The 25,805-nt window shown below is 42.8% G+C and overlaps 1 protein-coding gene across 14 annotated transcripts in view; it reads left to right on the forward strand.

Annotated features, from left to right (window-relative positions):
* The window catches only part of LOC110522153 (TGF-beta-activated kinase 1 and MAP3K7-binding protein 2), a 72,091-nt gene that overhangs the window by 35,508 nt on the left and 10,778 nt on the right, over positions 1-25,805 (forward strand). The window lies entirely within an intron of this gene.

Raw genomic sequence — 25,805 nt, forward strand, 5'->3', positions numbered from 1 at the left:
GAGAATCACCAGCAGCAAGAGCAACATCATTGATGTATACAGAAAAGAGAGTCGGCCCAAGAATTGAACCCTGTGGCACACACATAGAGACTGTCAGAGGTCCGGACAACAGGCCCTCCGATTTGACACACTGAACTCTATCAGAGAAGTAGTTGGTAAACCAGGCGAGGCAATCATTTGAGAAACCAAGGCTGTCGAGTCTGCCAATAAGAATGTTGTGATTGACAGAGTCGAAAGCCTTGGCCAGGTCGATGAACACGGCTGCACAGTAATGTCTCTTATCAATGGCACTTATGATGACGTTTAGAACCTTGAGCGTGGCTGAGGTGCACCCATGACCAGCTCTGAAACCAACATTTGACAGAAGTACCGAGAGTAACAAAAATTCGACTCTGTTTTTGATGATCTAGTATCGGAAAAAGTACCAAAGTTTCGGTATACCGTGTGACACTAGTATGAAATTGGACAAATATAATCACCCACAATATTATTATTATTCCTCCCTGCTCTCTGGCCTCTATGGCCCACCGCTTAATACCCCGTCCCTGCTCTAGGTTGAAGATGTCATAACAGCGTGGCTGTGGCTCTGCTGGGTTATTCCTCAGAGGAATGCACTGCCATGGGCCCTAGGTCCTGGTGCTGTGTTTGGTTTGGCTGCTGTCTGCGCTGCGGATCAGGCCTGGCTGCCGCTGGCACCCTCTCAGGCACACCTGTCAGTGCCAGTCTGTCCCTCCCGTCCTCTGTGGGTACCAGAAGAGCCACTCAGTAGAGCTTCCAGTCCACACCCCTCCACATGCAACACAGCCAGGCCTGCCCAGCACAAGTCTGTGGTGGGAAAGGAGGCTGAAAAATGCACATTTCTCCACGCAGCATCTCCAGGGTCACTGAGGTCCTTTGGGTCAGACTTAATGGACACACTGTTATAGTACACCTGGGGGAGCAGAGCCACTTATGGCATAAGTTCATACTGTCAACAGGGGTGACTGACTGTTGTGTTAATTTGTCATAGATAAGCATTTCTGTCAGTCTTGACTGGCCTGTTTTCAATGTAGCATAATAGTCATGACATTTATACTGTAGCTAGCTACCATGTTGCATCCCAACGCATTTACAGTGATGGGGTGAAAAAGTAGCACAGTGAGACAAGTATGACTAGAATGTGTAGAGAGGGATGGAATAGAACATCTTTCCACCAATGCCATTTCACTGCGGACGAGCCATGTGACTTGGCTGCCATTTGTCTTTTGGTTGGCCTCAAGGTGGGGGAATAATACTCCTAGCAGCTGCGGAAAGCATTTCCGGCGGAGGGTTTTCTCCTTAGCGGAACACATGGAGGTCTGTCCTGCCTGCTGCAAAACACTGAAGTGCTGCTGTGGTAATATGAACTGACGAGATCCACCGGCTTGACAGAGGGCTTCTCTCTCAGTGTGCGAGGGCCTATTTACACCCCAGTGTGGTGGAGTAATGTGATATAATGGGCCAAAGCCACAGGGAGAGACGGTACTAATAACCTGCTGGCTATGTGCTGCTCTAAAGAGCGTGATGACACGCCGTAAGTGTATTTCCTAAGGCAGTAAAGAGTGAAGGTTTGCCCGTGCATACCTTGCATATCAGTGGTGAACGTTCTGCATCAACCAGCTTCATTGTTCAATTACGGTAACACCGCATGGGACAAGATGACCACTGTATCGCAGCTTTCAACCCAGTGGGACGTTGAGGTATTTTGCAATTGTTAAAACCTAACCTAACGATAACAAACCTATGCTCTGCAATACAAAAAGGTTGCTTGTGTTAAGTAGGAAATATAGGTTGTGATCTTGTCAGAGTGATTGCTTGCTTTCTGTGCATGCCTGCATTGTTGTGCCATTCAAAGAGGTGTGTGACTTCCTTTTGAAGGTGTGGCTGTGGTATGGTAACAGGGACGTTATGTCTGGTATTTATGGCTTTTTCTGCATGTTGCATTGTGATCCCATGGACAGGGCACAGTTCGCTTTGAGAGACTGCCCTAAGCATTGTTCCAGCTCTATGGCATGTGTACAGCAGTCATGAAGATGTAACCCAGTGATATTTGACTGTCAGTTTATTATATTGCTTCCTTCCAATAGATAATAGCATGCCATTTGCTGTTGCTAAGGCTACACCACTGAGTCCCCGAGCTTGGAACTTAAGGCTGACTGCGGTGTGACCCCTAATGAATCGGTCAGGGGGAGAGAAGGCTTCCGCTTAAGACCTGGAAGTAGTACCCACTGGCGGACTTACCATTAGGCAGAAGAGGCAATTGTCTCAGGCCTCACATCATCAAGGGGCCTCATGAGCTGGGCATTACATTTTTTTTTTAAATATATATATAAATATGAAAATAATTGATCTTCTTGAGGCATAATAAAAAAATATTTTAAAAAATAAATTTTTTAAGATACGTTTTTTTACATGGGGCTGTTCAATCTACCGCAATCGCCAATGTCGACCTTCGGCATCTGCGGTGGAAGGTGGCAGAGCTACAGCAGTGTTTAGTTAGACCAGGAGACATCTCAAAAATCGGTCCTCTCACGAAAACGTCTGTTGCATCCGAACGGTTTAATATGACCCCTCTATGGAAAGGCGAACACGACGGTGTTCTCAGTTTCCCCCTACGACCTCCACAAGTGTCACGGGACTGAATGTAACCCAGTACCGGGTCAAAACATTAATGGAAGTGAATAGGGCATTTCCACATCAAAGGTATACAGGTAATTCAAAGAAAAAAATATGATACTTTTTTCCCAGAGCTTTCTTATACTGAATCTCTCGGATATTAGACAGTCAATCATTTTGTCAAAAGGAAGTGTCTATGTGTTTTTCCATGTATGAAATGTATGTTATTCCATGCGTTTCTATGTGCAGATAGTAGTAGGGCCAAATTCAATGTTTCATCAAATTCATGTTTTTATATATATATTTTTTGTACCTACAGGGTTCTAAAATTCTAATTCAAATAGCTAAATAATCCTTGGTATGACCATTTAAAACAATGACATATGTTAGCTTAGTAGTAGTCTCGCATTGCCATACCTCCAAAATCACGTCGCTGTCAAGCATCCATTGGAGGTCCGGAGAATTTTGTATTGCAAAAACGGTTTGAATGGTCCGCTGGGAGCAAGATTTTGATTGGATGTTACATTTCAAGAACCCTCCCCCCCACATGAACGTTGGTGCTACATGTTATCTTTTTCACTGTTTTCAGACCGGGAAGGATACATTTTTACAGAGAGTTGTTAATTTGCAACATTGCAGAAAATGGAAGAAAGCCAGAAGTGTGCTCTATACACAACATCGACATGCAGTGCATCAACATATTTTGATGGGGTTTTAAATCGGCGATTTCCCTGCCATCCTCACCATAAACTGTAGAAAGATTACGTCACGCACTGCTGCACCTATGACACTAATCTAGTGAGCACTATTAGAGGTCCGCCCTAGTGAGGCATTTGGTTGGTTTGACGGGTGGCGAAGCATCAATGATTTACACCAGGTCTCCACTAGGGTTTTCGTTATGAATATGTGGCGCTGGACATTTGACATGCAGAATTTTAATTTACTGGACATTTGAGGAAATTCACAGGGCCCATATGCATTGGGTGCGTAATCTTATTAGGGTGTCCACCCACGGTGCTCAAAATGACAGAAATCACATAAGATTATGGTAATTCATATTAACAGAACATGCAAGTCGAGGATGCAACGATGTGCGGTCCTTCTTACCTAATTCTGATGCTGACTTTAAAGATGTTAGAACAACTGTCCACATTTGCTTTTCCTCAGTCAACAAGATGAGTAACGAACAGCAAAATCTCTAGCCTATGTCAACAACCAGTAGGCCTAGGCTACATAAAACATTTTTTAAAAGCACTGTCTGATTCAAAAGATCCGAAAATGCAGCTTAAAATGTTGATAAACTATTATTTATTCATATTATAAGAACAGCAGTGCGCACAAGGCAGTAGGCTACGTGCATAATGAAATTAGCGGGAAAACTCTTGTCAAGAGCACACTGTTTCATGTGACAGAAATGAAAATATTTGTTAGAAATTTTGAAAGAGGGGAGATCTAATATGCAACAACTAGCATGTGTTGGTAATATTAGGACTCGTATTGTGCCTTTGGCTACTGAACAATGATAGTTATCTGTGGATATGGTCTGATTTTGGATAGGCTATTGTGAAGCAACGTAAGACATGCCTCAAATGTCGTAAAACCTTCAGGTTAAGTATATTTTGAAAATGCATACGGCCTGCATTGCAAAGTGGTGTGAGACAGGCTGATGAAGCCTGCCTTCCGTTGCCTATGCATTTGGTGTTTGAGATGCTGTAGCAGCAGGTCTTCCGCTGTCTGACAGATTTTCCGCTCAAAGGCTCTGTATCTGTATGTGTTAAAAGAGATACATAATAAATGTATTGTACACATGTGTCTCAGTGCTAGAAGCGTCACTACAGACCCTGGTTCGATTCCGGGCTGTATCACAACCGGCCATGATTGGGAGTCCCATAGGGCGGCACACAATTGGCACAACGTCGTCCGGGTTAGGGTTTGGCCGGGGTAGGCCGTCATTTTAAATAAGAATTTGTTCTTAACTGACTTGCCTATTTAGATAAAGGTTAAATAAAAAATACTAATATTTACCAGATATTCACACACACAAAATCGTCAAAAGTCCGGCTATTACCAGCTAACGTAAACCCTGATCTCCACCCCTATACGGCTATGTTTTTTGCCATGAACTTCCCCGGGTTTACCCCTATTATTTGAATCAGCTGTGAAGTGCTAGGGCAAAAACCAAAACGTGCACCCCTTGGGGTCCCAAGGACCAAGTTTGGGAAACCCTGCCCTAGGTGGATACAATACACAGTTGTTTAGTAAAAAGACAGGTGCTGCTGAGGCAGAGGACATGCACTGTATGTGTAACCCATGTATCTGATCTGTCTGGGCAAAAAAGAGTATGGCATGTCATACTCTTTTTGGACAGATAGCATCAGATACATGGGCTACATATAGTAAGACAGAGGGGCGCTGTTTTCTTCACTCAGATGCTTTCTCCGGTGAGATGGTTTCAGCCACTAGAGAATTGAAGGAAGGTTGGCTGGTGCACAGCGCATTGTTCGGATGCTGGAATTGTTTTGGATGTACGTGCGAAGGTAACCTACTTTTTGAAGTCATTTGTTTGACAATCAGATGAAAACTTCATGACTGGTTGTGTTCATGGCACATTCAAAGGTCCTGCATTTTTAAAAATTAGAATCATTTTACTGTTAAATTAGGTCTTTACTATAAAAACCATTAAAAAGATTTGCCTCTGCCTAGGGCCTCCAAATCCCTAAATCTGCCCCTCTTAGTAACAGGGGTTTGTCTCCATGGCCCCCAGCCAGCAAATAATCTGTAATTGTGAATCATGTAGCGGAGGAATCTGTTGCTAGGCAGAGGGCCAGTGAAGCTGAGCAGCCTTTGAAACTTCTGTCAGAAAATCTATCTGAACCAACGGTTTCTGAACTTTTTTTTTTGCCCTCTCCTTCTCCCTCCCACCCCTGTCCTGCTAAACCTCACAGCTATCATAGATCTGTTTTCACATACTTGTCTGCTTTCTTCAATTCACCACTGTCTTTCTTTGTGACATGACAAGCAGCCAGCCGCATTGTGTTCACACTCCTGTCACCTTTTTGTGGGTATTCTCTCCAAAGACAAAGTTCATTTATGATTAAGCTTTATACATTGGGTTTGAGTGTTACACCAAAGGCTACTGTATAATATACTGTACCACTTAATAACCTATTTGTTTCGTTACATTGCAGTCCTGTGTACTTGGAGGCATAGTAGCACTGACTGTCTGCCTACCACATAACTCTTCTTCATTGTATTTCAAAGCCATAAGTTTACTACAATGTACTTACTACACTGGCTGTTGTGGATGCCCCCACCCGCTTTGTAAGCTCTCCCTGAGGGTGTGGGCCAGGATGTTAGAGCACCTCTGTATGGGTCTCTCAGACCAGGCATGTCTCCAGAGGAGATTGGAGGATTGGGGGGAAAGACCTCTGTCTCCAGCTGCATCACTGGGCTCTGTCTAGAAGCCACCGGAAAACACTCCTATCCGTCTGGCGTCCTTCCTGAAGCTCAGCAAGACTCCAACTAGGCCCATCTCCTAGCTCAGAGCTCACTGTCTCAGACAGTCTGTGTTGTTCAACTCCTATTGTTCTGCACTTGATGCACTAAAATGTTTGAAGTGGGACAAAATAGGATTTTCCCATGATAGAACCGCCATTGGTCTGAGACACTGTCCAAATATAGCCGGATCTGCATCGACTTCCCGTAGTGGGGATCATAAATAACAATATATGGAGCAGAAAGGGATTCTCTAAAAGAAGATATTCAGCATTTTTTTTCTTCAGAAGGTTAAGATCCTCTTGCTGAAGTTACTATACTGTGACATAAAGCAACCAGGCATCAAACTGGTTGATGTGTAGGACTATGCAGTGTAGATTAGGATGTGTATTTCAACTTTGAGGCTTTGTTTTTGCACTTCACAAAACATTTGCTTTGGATTGGTTCAGTGAATTGAATTCCACACCAAGTTCTGCAGAAATACTGTTTTTAAGACGTATCCATATCACATTTTTGAAGGGCAATGTCATCAATTGATTGCCAACTATTTCTTAAGATCTGGCTCCAACCATCATTGTAAGTATAGGCTACTGTCCTAATAAGGTGTGAAAGAAAGTATAAGGATTTATGTTCAGTAAGTAGCTGCTAGCTCTCTATGCCCAAATGCTTTATAGTTTTTACTCTGAAAACCTAATCTTTCTCTAGTCTTAGTTTTAAACTTAGGCTATACTTTTTACCTGCTAAATGAGAGTCTGTTCGGTCTTGTCAGCTGACAATTAATGTTGTTGCTAGGCTATATTTTCACATATTCAGTTTTACTCCAAAGATTAGTCACACTCTCTTTTCTTAATTCAAATGTACTTAACTTTTTGGCAGAAACAAAACAAAGAGATTAGTGGTTTAGGATTAAGATTTTTGTGTTTTTGAAGTTTCTATTTCGAGTTTAGCTTGTGGTCTTGACATATACTGCCTTTAAGAGGAGGAGGAGGGGAGGGGTCTTCAGAAATAAGGAGCATTCAGGCCACACAGCTGCAGAGGTGGAGGATGGTTGCACAATCTCATACCAGAGCTCTGTACTCTGGTGCACACTACATTTCCCCATGCTTTTAAGGCTTGATGAAAGGGCAGCATTCAGACGACATGGGACTGGGACAGTAAATATTGGTGAATGCTGAAATCCAGCGATAATGCAAATCGCCGTAATTGTTAGGGCTGTGATGGTACCAGTATTGCAATATTTTGTCCATGGCAAAAATGAAAACACAAAGCAGGCCAAACTCTTTGGTCCTTGAAAATACCTGCTGTATGTAACATATTGTGTTTTACAGCTTACAAAATAAATGTGACTGGATGACAATATAATGATGTTTGTTTCCAACATTAGGGCTGTTTTAATAAAGAAGTTAAATCCGCTTTGTGTTTTTGTTTTTTGCCATGATACTGGTATCATCCCGGCCCTATTAAGGATATCTGTACAATAGTTTCTGTTTGAAGGCAATTAATAAGTTAATAGGGGTTTAAGCAGGGAAGTTGAGTTGCAACCTTATTGTATTTGTTGGTGTTGATAATTACTATTCCGGTTCCAAAATGTTCACAAAAATTATTGTGAGATGGTAAGGCCTAGGAGGGTGCATCTTGGCATGAAGGTAAAGGGCCAAGAGCCACACCCTCTAATGCAATGTCTTGCCAATTGGCCACTTGGTGGCAAGACAACAACGATTTAAAATGCAAACTTTGAAAGCTTATGCCCCCATCCTGGGTCGTGTAGCGTTATGAAATTTGCTACATAGGTCTGTCTCCTCACAAGGACTCAAATTTTCCACAATGGATATGGGGAATCCTCTGGTGCGTAGGCCCAGTCCTAGCTGTTGTCTGATTGACATGGTCCTCTCAGAAATACACAAGCGATATCTTTCGGATCTTAAATGAACTTCCAGCGTTGATTCAATTGGGGAGACGTTTGAACTGTGTTGCTGTTTGACAGCAGCTGGTGGGACTTTGGAAGGATAATGACATGGGTGGTAGAATTACAAATGTCAGTCTTTTTACTTGCTTTTGTGTCTCCTGAATTCCTCCCATATGTCTCAGTCCCAGATTAGGCCTGCGTCTAGTTCTTTATCCATTCAAGTTATTATATAACAATAGCAATGGTTTCTACTTTCAAACAGAGCATTTTAGTGAGTGTTTTTGTCCCTAAAATAGATCCTAGATAGCCCTTTATTGGACGCTTTCTTTATGAGATTATGACTTTTTCTACTCAGAAGGGATGGAAATAAACAAAGCAGCCTGAAGCATTGACTCATAAATGTTTATTGCGGAAGCAAAAATATAAATTGAATGTCCCCTGTATAATTATGTATATAAATTCAATTTGGCAAGGCTGGTTGTTTGGTGGCACGCTGAATACTGTATTTTTTTTACTGGTGATCAGTGCATGAAAGCTTTATGTTTATTTCTAAAACCCTCTTAGGCCTCACTCCCCCCTATCTGAGATACCTACTACTGCAGCCCTCATCCTCCACATGCAACACCCGTTCTGCCAGTCACATTCTGTTGAAGGTCCCCAAAGCACACACATCCCTGGGTCACTCGTCTTTTCAGTTCGCTGCACCTAGTGACTGGAACTAGCTGCAACAGACACTCAAACTGGACAGATTTATCCCAATCTCTTCATTCAAAGACTCAGTCATGGACACTCTTACTGACAGTTGTGGCTGCTTTGTGTGATCTATTGCTGTCTCTACCTTCGTGCCCTTTGTGCTGTTGTCTGTGCCTAATAATATTTGTACCATGTTTTGTGCTGCTACCATGTTGTGTTGCTACCATGTTGTTTTTATGTTGTGTTGCTACCATGCTGTGTTGTCATGTGTTGCTGCCTTGCTATGTTGTTGTCTTTAGGTCTCTCTTTATGTAGTGTTGTGTTGTGTTGTGTTGTCTCTTGTTGTGATGTGTGTTTTGTCCTATATTTATATTGTATTTATTTTGAATCCCAGGCCCCCGTTGCAGGAGGCTTTTTGCCTTTTGGAAGGCCGTCATTGCAAACAAGAATTTGTTCTTAACTGACTTGCCTACTTAAATAAAGGTTAAATAAAAAATACATGTATGTCAACATTTTGGCTTTATTCCTGTGATGGCACTGGCAGGAGGATGAATATTGTATTTTCTAAAGGACAAGTAGCCTAGATTTAGTCTAGGTATTTCTTCCATGTCTTGGGATTTCTATGGCTGTTGGCTGAAAAAACATCCATGAAAATTGCTTACACCAGTCAGCGTATTAGTGATTGTACCTTGCCCTGATTGGTGTGCATGTAAATCCAGTATGCACAGGGTTCTCTTTAATTCAGAAGTAATGCAGAACATTTTCACCTCTCGGGTTCCTTGCCACAGCCACGGTACTCATGCAGAGTCGAAACCACCCGATGATGCAGAGCAATGCCTTATTTACGACCTCCGTGGCAAAGATAATTGGAAATTATGCCGGTTGTGTTAAATGTTAATTTCATTTTTCTGTCAGTAATTCCAGAAATGTAGACCAGATGTGTCCTGCATTTTTTTATATTTACTTGAGTTTATTTATTTATTCTGAAATACATTTACATATTTTACTAGCTTAATAGCTCTCTAGGGGTGCCCTTTCTGTAATTATCGATAGTTGATTTTTCATCTGTTTGCATATCAAATACAATTTTACTTGTCACATGAGCCGAATACAACAGGTGTAGACTTTACCGTGAAACTCTTACATACGAGCCCCTAACCCAATAATAGAGAATTAAAAAGTAAATAAAATAAGCAAATAAAAATAGTAACATAATAAATAACAGTAACGAGGCTATATACCACCAAGTCAGTGTGCAGGGATACGAGGTAGTTGAGGTAATATCTACATGATGATATGGGTAAAAAATGACTAGGCAATCAGGATAGATAATAAACAGAGCATCAGCAGTGGATGTGGAGAGTGTGAAGGTGTGTGTGTGTGTGTGTGTGTTGGAGTGTAAATGTAAGTATGTCTGAGTGTGTGGGTAGAATCCAGTGAAAGTGCTAGTATGTTGACTTGAGATTCATCACTTGTAGGCCAGGAGAAGTGTATGATAAAAACTAAAAGACTGTGTTTGGCTGAATGAGTTGAATCCTCTACTATTGTAATAGTGTGACAGATGCTTGCTTCATTTTACTGAGCCCATTTTACTGATTGGTTTTATTTAGGCCTATGCCGCAAGGAATACCCAGCATGTTCATCAGTGGTTTATTGAACACAAGGCCTGCAAGAGAGTAGCATGACAAGCCTAAAGTCATGAAGTAATCAGAGCCGTCTAGGTTATACTCATCTAGGTTGTCTCCATTTTGACCTGAACCAAACTGTTTCCCAGCCTGGCTCGGTTGAGCAGTGAGATTAGTGCCACAGGCCAGGCCGGGGGAACTATTGTTATTGCATAAACTGTGCCTGTAGACCGACATAATCACGCCCAGCTGTAGGGTGAACCCCTGACCTGCACATCTACAATCACCTAATGTCAGGGCCCCAGACTAAGATTTTCCCCTGGTGGCACTGGTGCCACTAAGATTTTCAGTTGGTGGCACCAGAACATGATTTGGTCACACAAATTTTTTTTGATAATCTTAAAGTCATTCACAGTGCTTTATTGAAAAGGGTAATAAACTACTGAGATGGTATTCAAGAAGTAAGTCATTTCATGTTGTGATAAAAACATATTTGTATGTGCAACCTAATCCAGTGATTGTCATGCATTTTGGGTTGACAATTAGGCTATAGTATTTACAGTACCAGTCAAAAGTTTGGACACACCAAATTATTCTACATCTACATTGTAGAATAATAGTGAAGACATCAAAACTATGAAATAACACATACGGAAGGAATCATGTAGTAACCAAACAAGTGTTAAACAAATCAAAATATATGTTATATTTGAGATTCTTCAAAGTAGCCACCCGTTGCCTTGATGACAGCTTTGCACACTCTTGGCATTCTCTCAACCAGCTTCAACTGGAATTCTTGAAAGAGTTCCCACATATGCTAAGCACTTGGCTGCATTTCCTTCACTCTGCGGTCCAACTCAACCCAAACCATCTCAATTGGGTTGAGGTTGGGTGATTGTGGAGGCCAGGTCATTACTGCATGCACAAAACAAATATTTGACAGCAAGGCTTTTGATCCAGGAGGGGATTCTCTGCTGTTACCAAGCAAAGCTTGATTTTGGAAGAAGCTAACTAAATGGTCGCAGTCTGGAGCCCTGCCTAATGGGCTGAGCAAAAAGAGGACACAAATATCTAGTTAAGACCGGTTTCTAGTTTTCCAACAACGTCTTGTCATAATATGTTTTAACATTATTATGCTCTGATATATTATTGTTGGGTTTATTGTCCATAGGGATCAAGATTGTAGTTTATACAAGGTTAAATGCAGGCAGTCACTGAGTCTGAGGTGCTCAAGGAGCTCCTTAAACTTGACCCCAAAAAAACATCTGGTTCAGATGGTTTAGATCCTTTATTCTTTAAGGTTGCAGCCCCTATCATCGCAAAGCCTATCTCTGACCTTTTTAACCTGTCTCTCCTCTGTGGGGAGGTTCCCATTGCTTGGAAAGCAGCCACGGTGTGTCCTTTATTTAAAGGGGAGATCAAGCTGATCCTAACTGTTATAAGCCAATTTCTATTTTGCCCTTATCAAAAGTGTTGGATTAACTTGTCAATAATCAACTGACTGGCTTTCTTGATGTCTATAGTATTCTCTCTGGCATGAAGTCTGGTTTCAGTTCAGGTTATGGATGTGTCACTGCAACCTTAGAGGTCCTACATGATGTCACTATTGCTCTTGATTCTAAGCAATGTTGTGCTGCTATTTTTATTGACTTGGCCAAAGCTTTTGATACGGTAGACCTTTCCATTATTGTGGGCCGGCTAAGGAGTATTGGTGTCTCTGAGGGGCCTTTGGCCTGGTTTGCTAACTACCTCTCTCAAAGAGTGCAGTGTATAAAGTCAGAACATCTGCTGTGTCAGCCACTGCCATCTCAGCCACTGCCTGTCACCAAGGGAGTACCCCAAAGCTCAATCCTAGGCCCCACGCTCTTCTCAATTTACAACCACAACATAGCTTGGGCAGTAGGAAGCTCTCTCATCCATTTATATGCAGATGTTACAGTCTTATACTTATACAATTCCCTCCCCGGATTTTATGTTAAACGATATACAACAAAGTTTTCATAGTGTCCAACAAGGTTTCTCTGCCCTTAACATTGTTCTGAACACCTCCAAAACAAAGGTAATGTGGTTTGGTAAGAATAATACCCCTCTCCCCACCGGTGTGATTACTACCTCTGAGGGTTTAGAGCTCATACAAGTACTTGGGAGTATGGCTAGACTGTACACTGTCCTTCTCTCAGCACATATCAAAGCTGCAGGCTAAAGTTAAATCTAGACTTGGTTTCCTCTATCGTCATTGCTCCTCTTTCACCCCAGCTGCCAACTAACCCTGATTCAGATGACCATCCTACCAATGCTAGATTACAGAGACGTAATTATAGGTCGGCAGGTAAGGGTGTGCTCGTGCGGCCAGATGTTCTTTACCATTCAGCCATCAGATTTGCCACCAATGCACCTTATAGGACACATCACTGCACTCTATACTCTGTAAACTGGTCATCTCTGTATACCCGTCGTAAGACCCACTGGTTTATGTTTATTTCTAAAACCCTCTTAGGCCTCACTCCCCCCTATCTGAGATACCTACTACTGCAGCCCTCATCCTCCACATGCAACACCCGTTCTGCCAGTCACCTTCTGTTAAAGGTCCCCAAAGCACACACATCCCTGGGTTGCTCGTCTTTTCAGTTCGCTGCAGCTAGCGACTGGAACGAGCTACAAAAACACTCAAACTGGACAGTTTTATCTCCATCTCTTCATTCAAAGACTCAATCATGGACACTCTGATAGTCACATAAAAAAATTGAAAAATTGTCACGTGCTGAATTCAACCTTAAGGTGTATTACAGTGAAATGCTTACTTACGAGCCCCCTAACCAACAATGCAGTTTTAAAAAATACGGATAAGAATAAGAAATAAAAGTATCAAGTAATTAAAGAGCTGCAGTAAAATAACAATAGCGAGACTATATACAGTGCCTTGCGAAAGTATTCGGCCCCCTTGAACTTTGCGACCTTTTGCCACATTTCAGGCTTCAAACATAAAGATATAAAACTGTATTTTTTTGTGAAGAATCAACAAGTGGGACACAATCATGAAGTGGAACGACATTTATTGGATATTTCAAACTTTTTTAACAAATCAAAAACTGAAAAATTGGGCGTGCAAAATTATTCAGCCCCTTTACTTTCAGTGCAGCAAACTCTCTCCAGAAGTTCAGTGAGGATCTCTGAATGATCCAATGTTGACCTAAATGACTAATGATGATAAATACAATCCACCTGTGTGTAATCAAGTCTCTGTATAAATTCACCTGCACTGTGATAGTCTCAGAGGTCCGTTAAAAGCGCAGAGAGCATCATGAAGAACAAGGAACACACCAGGCAGGTCCGAGATACTGTTGTGAAGAAGTTTAAAGCCGGATTTGGATACAAAAATATTTCCCAAGCTTTAAACATCCCAAGGAGCACTGTGCAAGCGATAATATTGAAATGGAAGGAGTATCAGACCACTGCAAATCTACCAAGAACTGGCCGTCCCTCTAAACTTTCAGCTCATACAAGGAGAAGACTGATCAGAGATGCAGCCAAGAGGCCCATGATCACTCTGGATGAACTGCAGAGATCTACAGCTGAGGTGGGAGACTCTGTCCATAGGACAACAATCAGTCGTATATTGCACAAATCTGGCCTTTATGGAAGAGTGGCAAGAAGAAAGCCATTTCTTAAATATATCCATAAAAAGTGTCGTTTAAAGTTTGCCACAAGCCACCTGGGAGACACACCAAACATGTGGAAGAAGGTGCTCTGGTCAGATGAAACCAAAATTGAACTTTTTGGCAACAATGCAAAACGTTATGTTTGGCGTAAAAGCAACACAGCTGAACACACCATCCCCACTGTCAAACATGGTGGTGGCAGCATGATGGTTTGGGCCTGCTTTTCTTCAGCAGGGACAGGGAAGATGGTTAAAATTGATGGGAAGATGGATGGAGCCAAATACAGGACCATTCTGGAAGAAAACCTGATGGAGTCTGCAAAAGACCTGAGACTGGGACGGAGATTTGTCTTCCAACAAGACAATGATCCAAAACATAAAGCAAAATCTACAATGTAATGGTTCAAAAATAAACATATCCAGGTGTTAGAATGGCCAAGTCAAAGTCCAGACCTGAATCCAATCGAGAATCTGTGGAAAGAACTGAAAACTGCTGTTCACAAATGCTCTCCATCCAACCTCACTGAGCTCGAGCTGTTTTGCAAGGAGGAATGGGAAAAAAAATCAGTCTCTCGATGTGCAAAACTGATAGAAACATACCCCAAGCGACTTACAGCTGTAATCGCAGCAAAAGGTGGCGCTACAAAGTATTAACTTAAGGGGGCTGAATAATTTTGCACGCCCAATTTTTCAGTTTTTGATTTGTTAAAAAAGTTTGAAATATCCAATAAATGTCGTTCCACTTCATGATTGTGTCCCACTTGTTGTTGATTCTTCACAATAAAATACAGTTTTATATCTTTATGTTTGAAGCCTGAAATATGGCAAAGTTCAAGGAGGCCGAATACTTTCGCAAGGCACTGTACAGCGGGGTACCGGTACAGAGTCAATACGCGGGGGCACCAGTTAGTTGAGGTAGTATGTACATGTAGGTAGAGTTATTAAAGTGACTATGCATAGATGATAACAGCAGAGAGTAGCAGCGGTGTAAAAGAGGGGGGGGGGCAATGCAAATAGTCTGGGTTGTGGCTGCTTCGAGTGATGTATTATCGTCTCTACCTTCTTGCCTTTGTGCTGTTGTCTGTGCCCAATAATGTTTGTACCATGTTTTGTGCTGCTACTATGTTGTTGTCATGTAGTGCTGTTACCATGCTGTGTTGTCATGTGTTGCTGCCATGCTATGTTGTTGTCTTAGGTCTCTCTTTATGTGGTGTTGTGGTGTCTCTCGTCGTGATGTGTGTTTTGTCCTATATTTTTATTTTTTAATACTAGCCCTCTTCCCCGCAGTATACATTTTGCCTTTTGGTAGGCTGTCATTGTAAATAAGAATTTGTTCTTAACTGACTTGCCTATTTAAATAAAGGCTAAATAAAAAAATAAAACATAAATAAAGATTACCCTGTCCACAACCCAGTTACCCCTTGTATCCAGATAACTGCAGGTTAAACCCAGTTGTCAATACTCATTGATGGAATGCAACAGCATTTCCACTTCCAAGTGGCTGCTAGGTGAACTCAGCATTTTGTTGCCCACAGAAATGTTGTGTTAAAGAGGTGGGGGAGGAGCAGAGTAAGGGGAGGGAGGAGGTGGAGGGAGTAAACCAGTGATTGAGCCTGTTGTGTAAGAGAGACACACACACAACACACACACTGAAAAGCAAGCTGCAGCAAGCGCCTGGAAGAGAGCTTCACCCACTTACCGCTTTTAAATCCCCCTTCCCCTACTGCTAATTCCTTATACGGTCAGGAAAGACACAACCTGCCAGGCAGCTTTTCCATGTTATTTACATTGTTTACAGAGGAAAACAAACAGTGACAATTGACAACCCCTTTGAATGCTCACGAAGACAAGAAGTGTAATGGAGGTTCAGGTTCGTTTGTGTTTGTGTTTGTGAGACCTCAGTTTCCCATGTTGCCCAGAGAGGGGGAGGGGTTGGTTGACCTGGGGAGCTGGTGCCCTTGCCTGCTTCCAATCAACCAGGCTGTGGTGCTGAATATTTTGTTTTATTCAGCACCGTCTACCCCTGTTTGTGGGCAACTAAAAGATCTGCCTGTCTTCCAACGGTTGTGCCAAAGCTGAGCTGATCCAACAATTATATGTGCAGCGTGAGGCCCTAGCTTCATGGCACAGTTGAATAGGGTATGGTTCTGCTTTGAAGACCTGGCTTGGAACAAAAGCTCTTCAGTTACTTGCGTGTATGTGAAATGGGAACATGTAGGTCTAGTCTACATGTAGGTCTAGTCTACATGTTGTTAATCGATTTGTTGGGTTATACAGTAGATTGTTTTTTTATCCGTAATGACAGAGGTTTAAAACGATATGCATTTGTGCACTGTGCATGTGTGTTAAAAAAAACGCTTACATTTAAAGTGACAATGTACATAGAGGAAAAAACCCGCAGAATCATACTGTTGTGTAGATATATATTAGTTTGGCAAGAGATTCTAGATACGAATTCTATATGAGAGAGTCTGGTTTTAGTTTATGCTAAAAATGTAGTCGTGTGATCGTACTTTCTATTAGGACTGAGACACACCGGTAGGATTGCCAAACATTTTCTTGCCGAGAGTACTTAGTACTTCCGAACAGAGGGTTGGCAGTCAATCAGTTTGTGTTCACATAGCACAGACCTTGAAGCCGACAGCCTTGTTAAAATGCTCCAAACCAGAAGGTGGCAGTAGCGTTGCATTCTTGAGCTTAGTTTCCCTGTATGTGTTGCTTTGTAGGTAGCCAATGTTAGCTAACTAGCTTGCAGCGCTAATGTTGCTATCGTTGTAGAAAGCACTTGTTGATTCTAGCCAGATAGCCACAGCTAGATAACTTATTAGCAAGAAGACAAAGAAACAATGTAATTCCCTCTAATTCCCCATACTGCCAATGCCAGCCCATAGCCACATTTTTTGCTAACTAAACGGTTAGCATGTAATTCGCTAGCCAGCACAACATAGCTAGCTAGCCAAAGACACTGCAGTAACTCTTGGCAGTTAACACAGGCAGCTACTTCATGGAATCTAATCCATTGTGATTTAATTATAATGTCAATACTACAAGTAACTGCTAAAATAAAGGAAACACCAACATAAAGTGTCTTAATAGGGCGTTGGGCCACCACGAGCCAGAACAGCTTCAATGCACCTTTGGAGGGATGCAACACCATTCTTCCACGAGAAATTCCATAATTTGGTGTTTTGTTGATGGTGGTGGAAAAGGCTGCCTCAGGTGCCACTCCAGGATCTCCCATAGGTGTTTGAGATCTGGTGACTGAAACGATCATGGCATATGGTTTACATATGTTTTCATTCTCATCAAACTGTTCAGTGACCACTCGTGCCCTGTGGATGGGGGCATTGTCATCCTATGGGGGCATAAGCCATGATCGTAGCCAAAATAATGGCATGCCCAGCATTTTTATACATGACCCTAAGCATGATGTTATTTGCTTAATTAGCTCAGGAACCACATGTGTGGAAGCACCTGCTTTCAATATACTTTGTATCCCTCATTTATTCAAGTGTTTCCATTATTTTGGCAGTTACCTGGAGCTACAGTGGCCAGCTAGCTAGCTTGGAGGAATTATTTAGTGTTGTGTGCACTTAGCTAGCTACCATCCCATTGCCTACAATACATATGAAGTGTGACTGGCTCATTTAGCAAGCTGCAAGGGGTGGATGTCACCTGGAAAAGTAGCCTCTTTTACTTCTTGTTGGCTGTCCTTTACACTCCCCACTCGTGCTCTCTGATTGACTCAAAGTATCATTTTTTTGTCCCGACAGGGAAACCGATTCTACATTTAAACGCGAGCAAATGTCATCAGTCAGACGCTATCTGCAGGTGGTCCCCAAAACACACCACGCAGTCAGCAAGCCGAAACGAACGCCAGATAATCGGCACATCAACATTCAGTGCAGTGTGTTCTCTCTTAAAGTCTAGATGTTCATTCTGTTTAACAATATGACATTAATGTAGTGGTAAACCACCTTGATTTTCGAGAGGGGAGGCTCTGCGAGGTCTTTGCTGTATAAATGCTTCTCTGTTAATAAGACCAGGCACCTCAATGAAGTTTCCATTCAGGCTTAAGCTTTCAAAATCCTTTCGTGAAGGTGAAAGTTCCTCACAGTGTTGTGGAATCAAAACAATATTTATGTTAAAGAATGGGTCAAGTTCCATGCTTCCAGAAGACGAAGTGTGTGTGTGTGTGTGTGTGTGTGTGTGTGTGTGTGTGTGTGTGTGTGTGTGTGTGTGAGCATGTGTGAGCATGTGTGCGTGGGTGGGTGAATATGAACATGTGTGTGTTAGAGGGCGAGTTAGTCCCCTCTGTGTGCCTGGCTTCAGCTTGTTGCCATCATGGATTTAATCTGAGGTACACCAAGCTTTAAAGGGTAGGTAGCATAAACGTAACCACATGTAATTTATGGATTGGCATTAACATACGCATCAGGTCCCAATGCAAAGTTACACCTCAAGTCATGTCTGAAGTCATGCCGGAAAATATTTTTGCGGGGGTGTGACGTAATATGGAGGACCCGGCAAGCCAGCCTATTCTCTATAATGTTAACTCCTACAGAAATAACTTTAAATGTATAACCTCAAATTAAACCAATAGTTTCCACTCATGACTACTGGTTTCAATTACATTTTCACCCAAAGCAAATACTTTATGAATTTATTGTTTCTGTCACGCCCTGACCTTAGAGATCCTTATTATTCTCTATGTTTGGTTAGGTCAGGGTGTGACTCGGGTGGGAAAGTCTGTTTTCTATTTCTTTGTTTTTGGCCGCGTGTGGTTCCCAAACAGAGGCAGCTGTCTATCGTTGTCTCTGATAGGGGATCATATATAAGTTGTCATTTTCCTTTTGTGGGATCTTGTTTTCTGTTTAGTTTCTGTAGCTTGACAGAACTGTGCGCTTTCGTTTTTTGACTTGGTTATTTTGTTTGGTGTCATCAATAATGTTACGATGTGCACATACCACGCTGCGCCTTGGTCCACTCTTCATTCTACAAATGAGAGCCGTTACAGTTACAAATCAGCTTGCAAGGTCTCTAGCCAACTAGCCTGCTAGCGTTAGCCCTACCAACATGCTAACTACATGAAAAAGCTGCTGAATAAAAACGACCCTTTAAGATGAGCTGTTTCCATCCTGGCTGTAATCTGAGGTACACCAGCTGTTGAAGGTGGTCTGAACCACAGTACAACAAAATGGGACTCATTTGTAAATATTTTAGACATGAACTAATATTTCTCAGATGATCTGCTGCTTAAATGGACTTAATATACAACCGAGTGTACAAAACATTAGGTACTAGAATTTTTGTTATGTTCAGTACTTCTGTCAAATGTGTCTCGTGATTGAGAGGATCCCGTCTGTATTGACGCAGCCTCTACAGAGCTAAGAAAGGGCCTGCTCCACTTGCTCATTCATTGGTAGAGCTGTCTGGGCTGCTGTTAGCTCCCCACTCAGGCTGCACAGATGTTAACATACTTGAATAATGTGACACCGCATGCAGAAATGTTGAAACAATGTCCGTAAAAGCTAGAACGCTTTTACAATTCAAGACGACACCGGTAGCTTCCAGTATTAATTGTAGGCTAACTTGCCTTGCTAGCTTACGGCAGAGTTCACTACCCTAGTACTTTGTTTGTGATCAAATGCTAACCATAATGCAAAATATACTGATTTCGAAGCTGATTGTCACCAAAAAACGTGATTAATTAATTTGGTCTCCCTCGCCACCTAAGCTCATTCACTTCCTCGTCTCACTCGCCTTCGTTTGGTTTCCACTAGATTCCATAGCCACAAAGTCAGATTCCACAGCCTGAGAGAGAGCGAAATAAAAGATTGCTTCTTCTATGCAAATGTTGTTGATCAGTACAATAAAATAATATGTTCTCCTAGCAGTTTCCAATAAAATAAGTCCTAAATGGAAAACATTGTCATCTGTAGCCCCATGAAATCAGATAAAACAAGCTCAATAACTCAATGCATGCACATATTCCGAGTGAGTAATAGGCATTCACCTGTATTGGGAATAGACCTAAGATACATCTTGATTTACCCAGTTTATCAATATAGATTTACCATTTATGTTGTTTTGTAGTTAGATTGGTAAAAACAAAGTCACATTTATTGTATGATTGTATCATTTATTAATGAATGCGTACATGGCTGTCTCCAAAAAATGGACTTACAAATGTTCTAATGTAATGATATTGAACTCAAAAGATGCCCATTAGTTGAACAGAGCAGTAGCGAGAGTTGATCTGTCTGGATCAAGTGCCATTCTGTGGGTAAAACATTTTTATTTTTTATTTTTGGGGTATCGTTTTGGTATCGAGTATCACGATGGTATAGAGTATCGTTACACTAAACTTGGTATCGAAGTAAAAATTCTGGTATCATGACGACACAAATTGTGGGTAGTTTAGAAGATATCCGTAAATAAGTTAATAAATATGTAAACAACCCAAAACATAACTAAGTTTGTACACTGCTCAAAAAAATAAAGGGAACACTTAAACAACACAATGTAACTCCAAGTCAATCACACTTCTGTGAAATCAAACTGTCCACTTAGGAAGCAACACTGATTGACAATGAATTTCACATGCTGTTGTGCAAATGGAATAGACAACAGTTGGAAATTATAGGCAATTAGCAAGACACCCCCAATAAAGGACTGGTTCTGCAGGTGCACTTCTCAGTTCCTATGCTTCCTGGCTGATGTTTTGGTCACTTTTGAATGCTGGCGGTGCTTTCACTCTAGTGGTAGCATGAGACGGAGTCTACAACCCACACAAGTGGCTCAGGTAGTGCAGCTCATCCATGATGGCACATCAATGCGAGCTGTGGCAAGAAGGTTTGCTGTGTCTGTCAGCGTAGTGTCCAGAGCATGGAGGCGCTACCAGGAGACAGGCCAGTACATCAGGAGACGTGGAGGAGGCCGTAGTAGGGCAACAACCCAGCAGCAGGACCGCTACCTCCGCCTTTGTGCAAGGAGGAGCAGGAGGTGCACTGCCAGAGCCCTGCAAAATGACCTCCAGCAGGCCACAAATGTGCATGTGTCTGCTCAAACGGTCAGAAACAGACTCCATGAGGGTGGTATGAGGGCCCGACGTCCACAGGTGGGGGTTGTGCTTACAGCCCAACACCGTGCAGGACGTTTGGCATTTGCCAGAGAACACCAAGATTGGCAAATTCGCCACTGGCGCCCTGTGCTCTTCACAGATGAAAGCAGGTTCACACTGAGCACATGTGACAGACGTGACAGTCTGGAGACGCCGTAGAGAACGTTCTGCTGCCTACAACATCCTCCAGCATGACCGGTTTGGCGGTGGGTCAGTCATGGTGTGGGGTGGCATTTCTTTGGGGAGCCGCACAGCCCTCCATGTGCTCGCCAGAGGTAGCCTGATTGCCATTAGGTACCGAGATGAGATCCTCAGACCCCTTGTGAGACCATATGCTGGTGCGGTTGGCCCTGGGTTCCTCCTAATGCAAGACAATGCTAGACCTCATGTGGCTGGAGTGTGCCAGCAGTACCTGCAAGAAGAAGGCATTGATGCTATGGACTGGCCCGCCCATTCCCCAGAACTGAATCCAATTGAGCACATCTGGGACATCATGTCTCGCTCCATCCACCAACGCCACGTTGCACCACAGACTGTCCAGGAGTTGGCGGATGCTTTAGTCCAGGTCTGGGAGGAGATCCCTCAGGAGACCATCCGCCACCTCATCAGGAGCATGCCCAGGCGTTGTAGGGATGTCATACAGGCACGTGGAGGCCACACACACTACTGAGCCTCATTTTGACTTGTTTTAAGGACATTACATCAAAGTTGGATCAGCCTGTAGTGTGGTTTTCCACTTTAATTTTGAGTGTGACTCCAAATCCAGACCTCCATGGGTTGATAAATTAGATTTCCGTTGATCATTTTTGTGTGATTTTGTTGTCAGCACATTCAACTATGTAAAGAAAAATGTATTTAATAAGAATATTTCATTCATTCAGATCTAGGATGTGTTATTTTAGTATTCCCTTTATTTTTTGAGCAGTGTAGTTATAGGTAACCAGATCGCGACAACAACTAAGTTACTAAGTCTTTGACCACACTGTGTTGTTACTTTGGTGAGTAAAAACGCATGCTTCCTACCTACCCTTTAAGACAAGCTGTTGACGGTGGTCTGAACCACAGTGCATCAAAATGGGACTCATTTGTAAATATTTTAGACATTAACTAATATTTCTCAGATGAGCTGCTGCTTAAATGGACTTAATATACAACTGAGTGTACAAAACATTAGGAACACCTTCCTAATATTGAGTTGCATCCCCTTTTCCCCTCAGACCAGCCTCCAATAGTTGGGGCATGGACTACAAGGTGTCAAGCATTCCACAGAGATTACTGGCCCATGTTGACTCCAATGCTTCCCGCAGTTGTCTCAAGTTGGCTGGATGTCCTTTCGGTGGTGGACCATTCTTGATACACACAGGAAACTGTTGAGCGTGAAAAACCCAGCAGCTTTGCAGTTCTTGACACACTCAAACCAGTGTGCCTGGCACCTACCATACCCAGTTTAAATATTTTGTGACTTCTCTGAATGGCACACATACACAATCCATGTCTCAATTGTCTCAAGGCTTGAAAATCCTTCTTTAAACTGTCTCCTCCCCTTCATCTACAGTACATTGAAGTGGATTTAACAGGGTGATCAATAAGGGATCATAGCTTTCACCTGGGTTCACCTGGTCAGTCTATGTCATGGAAAGAGTTCCTGATGTTTTGTATACTCAGTGTATTTGGAATAGGATTTCTTGTACTCACTCCAATGTTCAAATATTCTTTGGATAGTTAGAAATGTTGGGTTGTTGAATGAGGCCTTGAAGCTCTCAGGTGTAGCACTGATTTTGAGGATTTGACAACACTCCTTTGTTCACAATTGTGCTTGGCCCCAAATATTGAAGTGAATGATTCGGTCGTCGTACCTTGACCCACAGCAGATGTGTGTTTGCACGGTAGCGTGCGTGTGTGTGTGTGTGTGTGTGTGTGTGTGTGTGTGTGTGTGTGTGTGTGTGTACCACGTGGCCACATTGGAGTACTGGGGCCCCTGCCAGCAGGCCTCAGAGCGTCCACTGCCAATTAGTCCCTTTATTTGTTTAAATTTCGCTGGACTGCGAAGTAGTTAGACATTCCAAGCCGTGTTGCTGCCTGGTGCCTGACGCTGCAGAGGACTGCTCTGATTGAAGACTGTGGGATTTATAGGGATTTTCACCGTGGTAATGGCCTTGGCGTGTCGATGGCATAAACCAGAAGATATACCAGCTGGTTTAACCTAGGGGACTGGCCGTGTTGAAAGGTGTGTTAGGCACGGGGCACTGATGGAGGGAAAGGCTGGCTGGCTGCGTAGTGGGCCTCTATTTTCTATCAATCAGAGTAAAATGTGCTGGCCATATATCATGATATCTGATCCCCACAAATAGGGTTACCTTGGACCTACAACCCTCCAGGTTCTCATTTATAGAAACTGTGAACTTTACCTACTGCAGCTACACACCAGATCAGGAAAGTAACACACCTCAGGTTGTAACAAAGTTGCATTCATCATCTCCATATGAACATAAAATGACATAGATGAAGTAGGCTATAACTTGTTTGTTTAGAATATATATTATGTATATTACTTGCCATGGCTTTTTAATCTGGGGTGGCAGGGTAGCCTAGTGGTTAGAGCGTTGGACTAATAACCGGAAGGTTGCAAGTTCAAATCCCCGAGCTGACAAGGTACAGATCTGTCATTCTGCCCCTGAACAGGCAGTTAACCTACTGTTCCTAGGCCGTCATTGAAAATAAGAATTTGTTCTTAACTGACTAGTTAAATAAAGGTAAAATAAATAAATAAAAATGTCAGGAATGCTGCAACAGCACTGTGTCCAGTTACAATCTCCACTTAAGGCTCCCGTGCATTGATCGTTAATACCCATTACATTTTTTCTCTAATTGAAGCGGACATTTTTATGGTGCACCCACTCATACTGAGTGAATGAGTCCATTGACAAGAGCGTGGCAGGGGCTGTTACCTCCAGAAATTAGCCTGGAGCTGCGGGTCAGTGCTCTGGCACTGGGAATAACAGCTCTGCAATGGGAGCTTTGTTTATTTATCTCCCTGGTTCCATAGTTCTCCTCTCAGGACCTATGACCCCCCCCCCCCCCCCCCCCCCCCCCCCCCCCCTTTGCTCCCTCCCTCCACAGGCCCAGGAGTGGCTGTGAGGCTGAGCCAAACCAGGGCCTTTTCTTTTTGGGCTGTAATTATGTGCAATAAGGAAGTGTGGACCTTTTTTTGTTTTTTGAAGGCTGGAAAGAAACTCTAACCACAATGTTGACCTGTAGTTGGGTCAGTTGCCAAGTAGTGAATTTCCTTTCCCACAGACAGACTAGTCCTGCAGCCCAGCCTACGAGAAGAGCCTGAATGGTGGATCATAAGAGTTCACCACTATGCCCTTTGGGCTGACCTATGCTCCTGTTTCTAAATCACACTAGGTAGATTTGTGTTAGTAGTGTTGAGGAGCCCCAGCTTTGGCTCGGTGATTGAAACATCAAAGCCTTGTTTTCCATAGACCTTATTAGCTGGAGGCGGTTACGTTTTCTCCAAACATGTAATCTGTGATATGGCAAACTTATATTCTTCTAGTTTGTATTTGCAGAGAGAGCCTCTCCTTCCTGCTTACTCCTTTGCTCATCTTTTTATGCAGTGAAATGAATTCTTCAGTCTGGTTGGTGTGATTGCAAAACTTTCCATATCCTTGTATTGCAAAAGACAAAAGAAGGCATTGACTGACAGTTTGAGTGCCTGGGCTGAAAGAAAATGATGTACCCAGCCTTTCTTGTTCTGTGTCTCACTCTCTGAAACATGATTTACACGTTTTTCTCATGTGAGGACACATTGCAATAGTGTGTCACGATCGGGCTAGTTGTTTCATTGTATCATCCAAGTCAATATCCTGCCAGTTTTCAGATGTTATCCCAGCCGGTCTCGTTTGAGTCAGTCTCAGGCTGTTCCAGAGCCCTGTTGCTGCTGGCTCCCTCTTCTGACAGTAGCCCTGTGACTCCTCCCACTGTTATCATCAGTTCTGGTGGGATGTTTTGTCATCCAGATTGACATCTCCTCAGTTATGACATTACACATGCTCCCAGTTCAGATAAGACAGCACTGCTACTTGCTATGTCATTTCCTTGGCACAACAGGAGTAATGTGCCTCAAAGCTGCAATGTCTCACTCCTCTTATCAGACGGTCATACTTTGTGTTTAATATTTTTAAAGTCGCTTCTGGATTTAATTTGGCCCGACGTCCAATCTGATGGATTGGATTACCATCAAGGGACCTATAACTTTGAGAGAATCCAGAATGCTCATCCTCCACCCACACTGGATTCATCTCTGCAGGTTTTTTCGGGGCCTACAGCGCAATGTTTTGAATTGGCAAATTCTGAGCCTCCCGCTCGAGGACGTTTTGATTGAGTGCGGTTAGAAATAGCTCCAGAGTGTGGGCATGTGCGAAAGACATTCACCAAGCTACACCGTGCTATTCTCGTGAACATCCACTATTCTCCTTGACTCTGTATATCTAGGCTAAATATTCACCAGGGTCAAAAGACCCTCAATTCCGTGCTCTTGAGAAGGTCAGCATCATCCACACCGTGTGGCCCTGTCGCTCAGTGTGAATGACGCTAATCTGTCGGAGGTAAAGCAGTGTTTTTTTGCTTGCCTCAAAGCTCCTCTGTAGCATTGACTTAACTGACGAT

This window comes from Oncorhynchus mykiss, chromosome 4 (genome assembly GCF_013265735.2).
Source record: "Oncorhynchus mykiss isolate Arlee chromosome 4, USDA_OmykA_1.1, whole genome shotgun sequence".
NCBI lineage: Eukaryota > Metazoa > Chordata > Actinopteri > Salmoniformes > Salmonidae > Oncorhynchus > Oncorhynchus mykiss.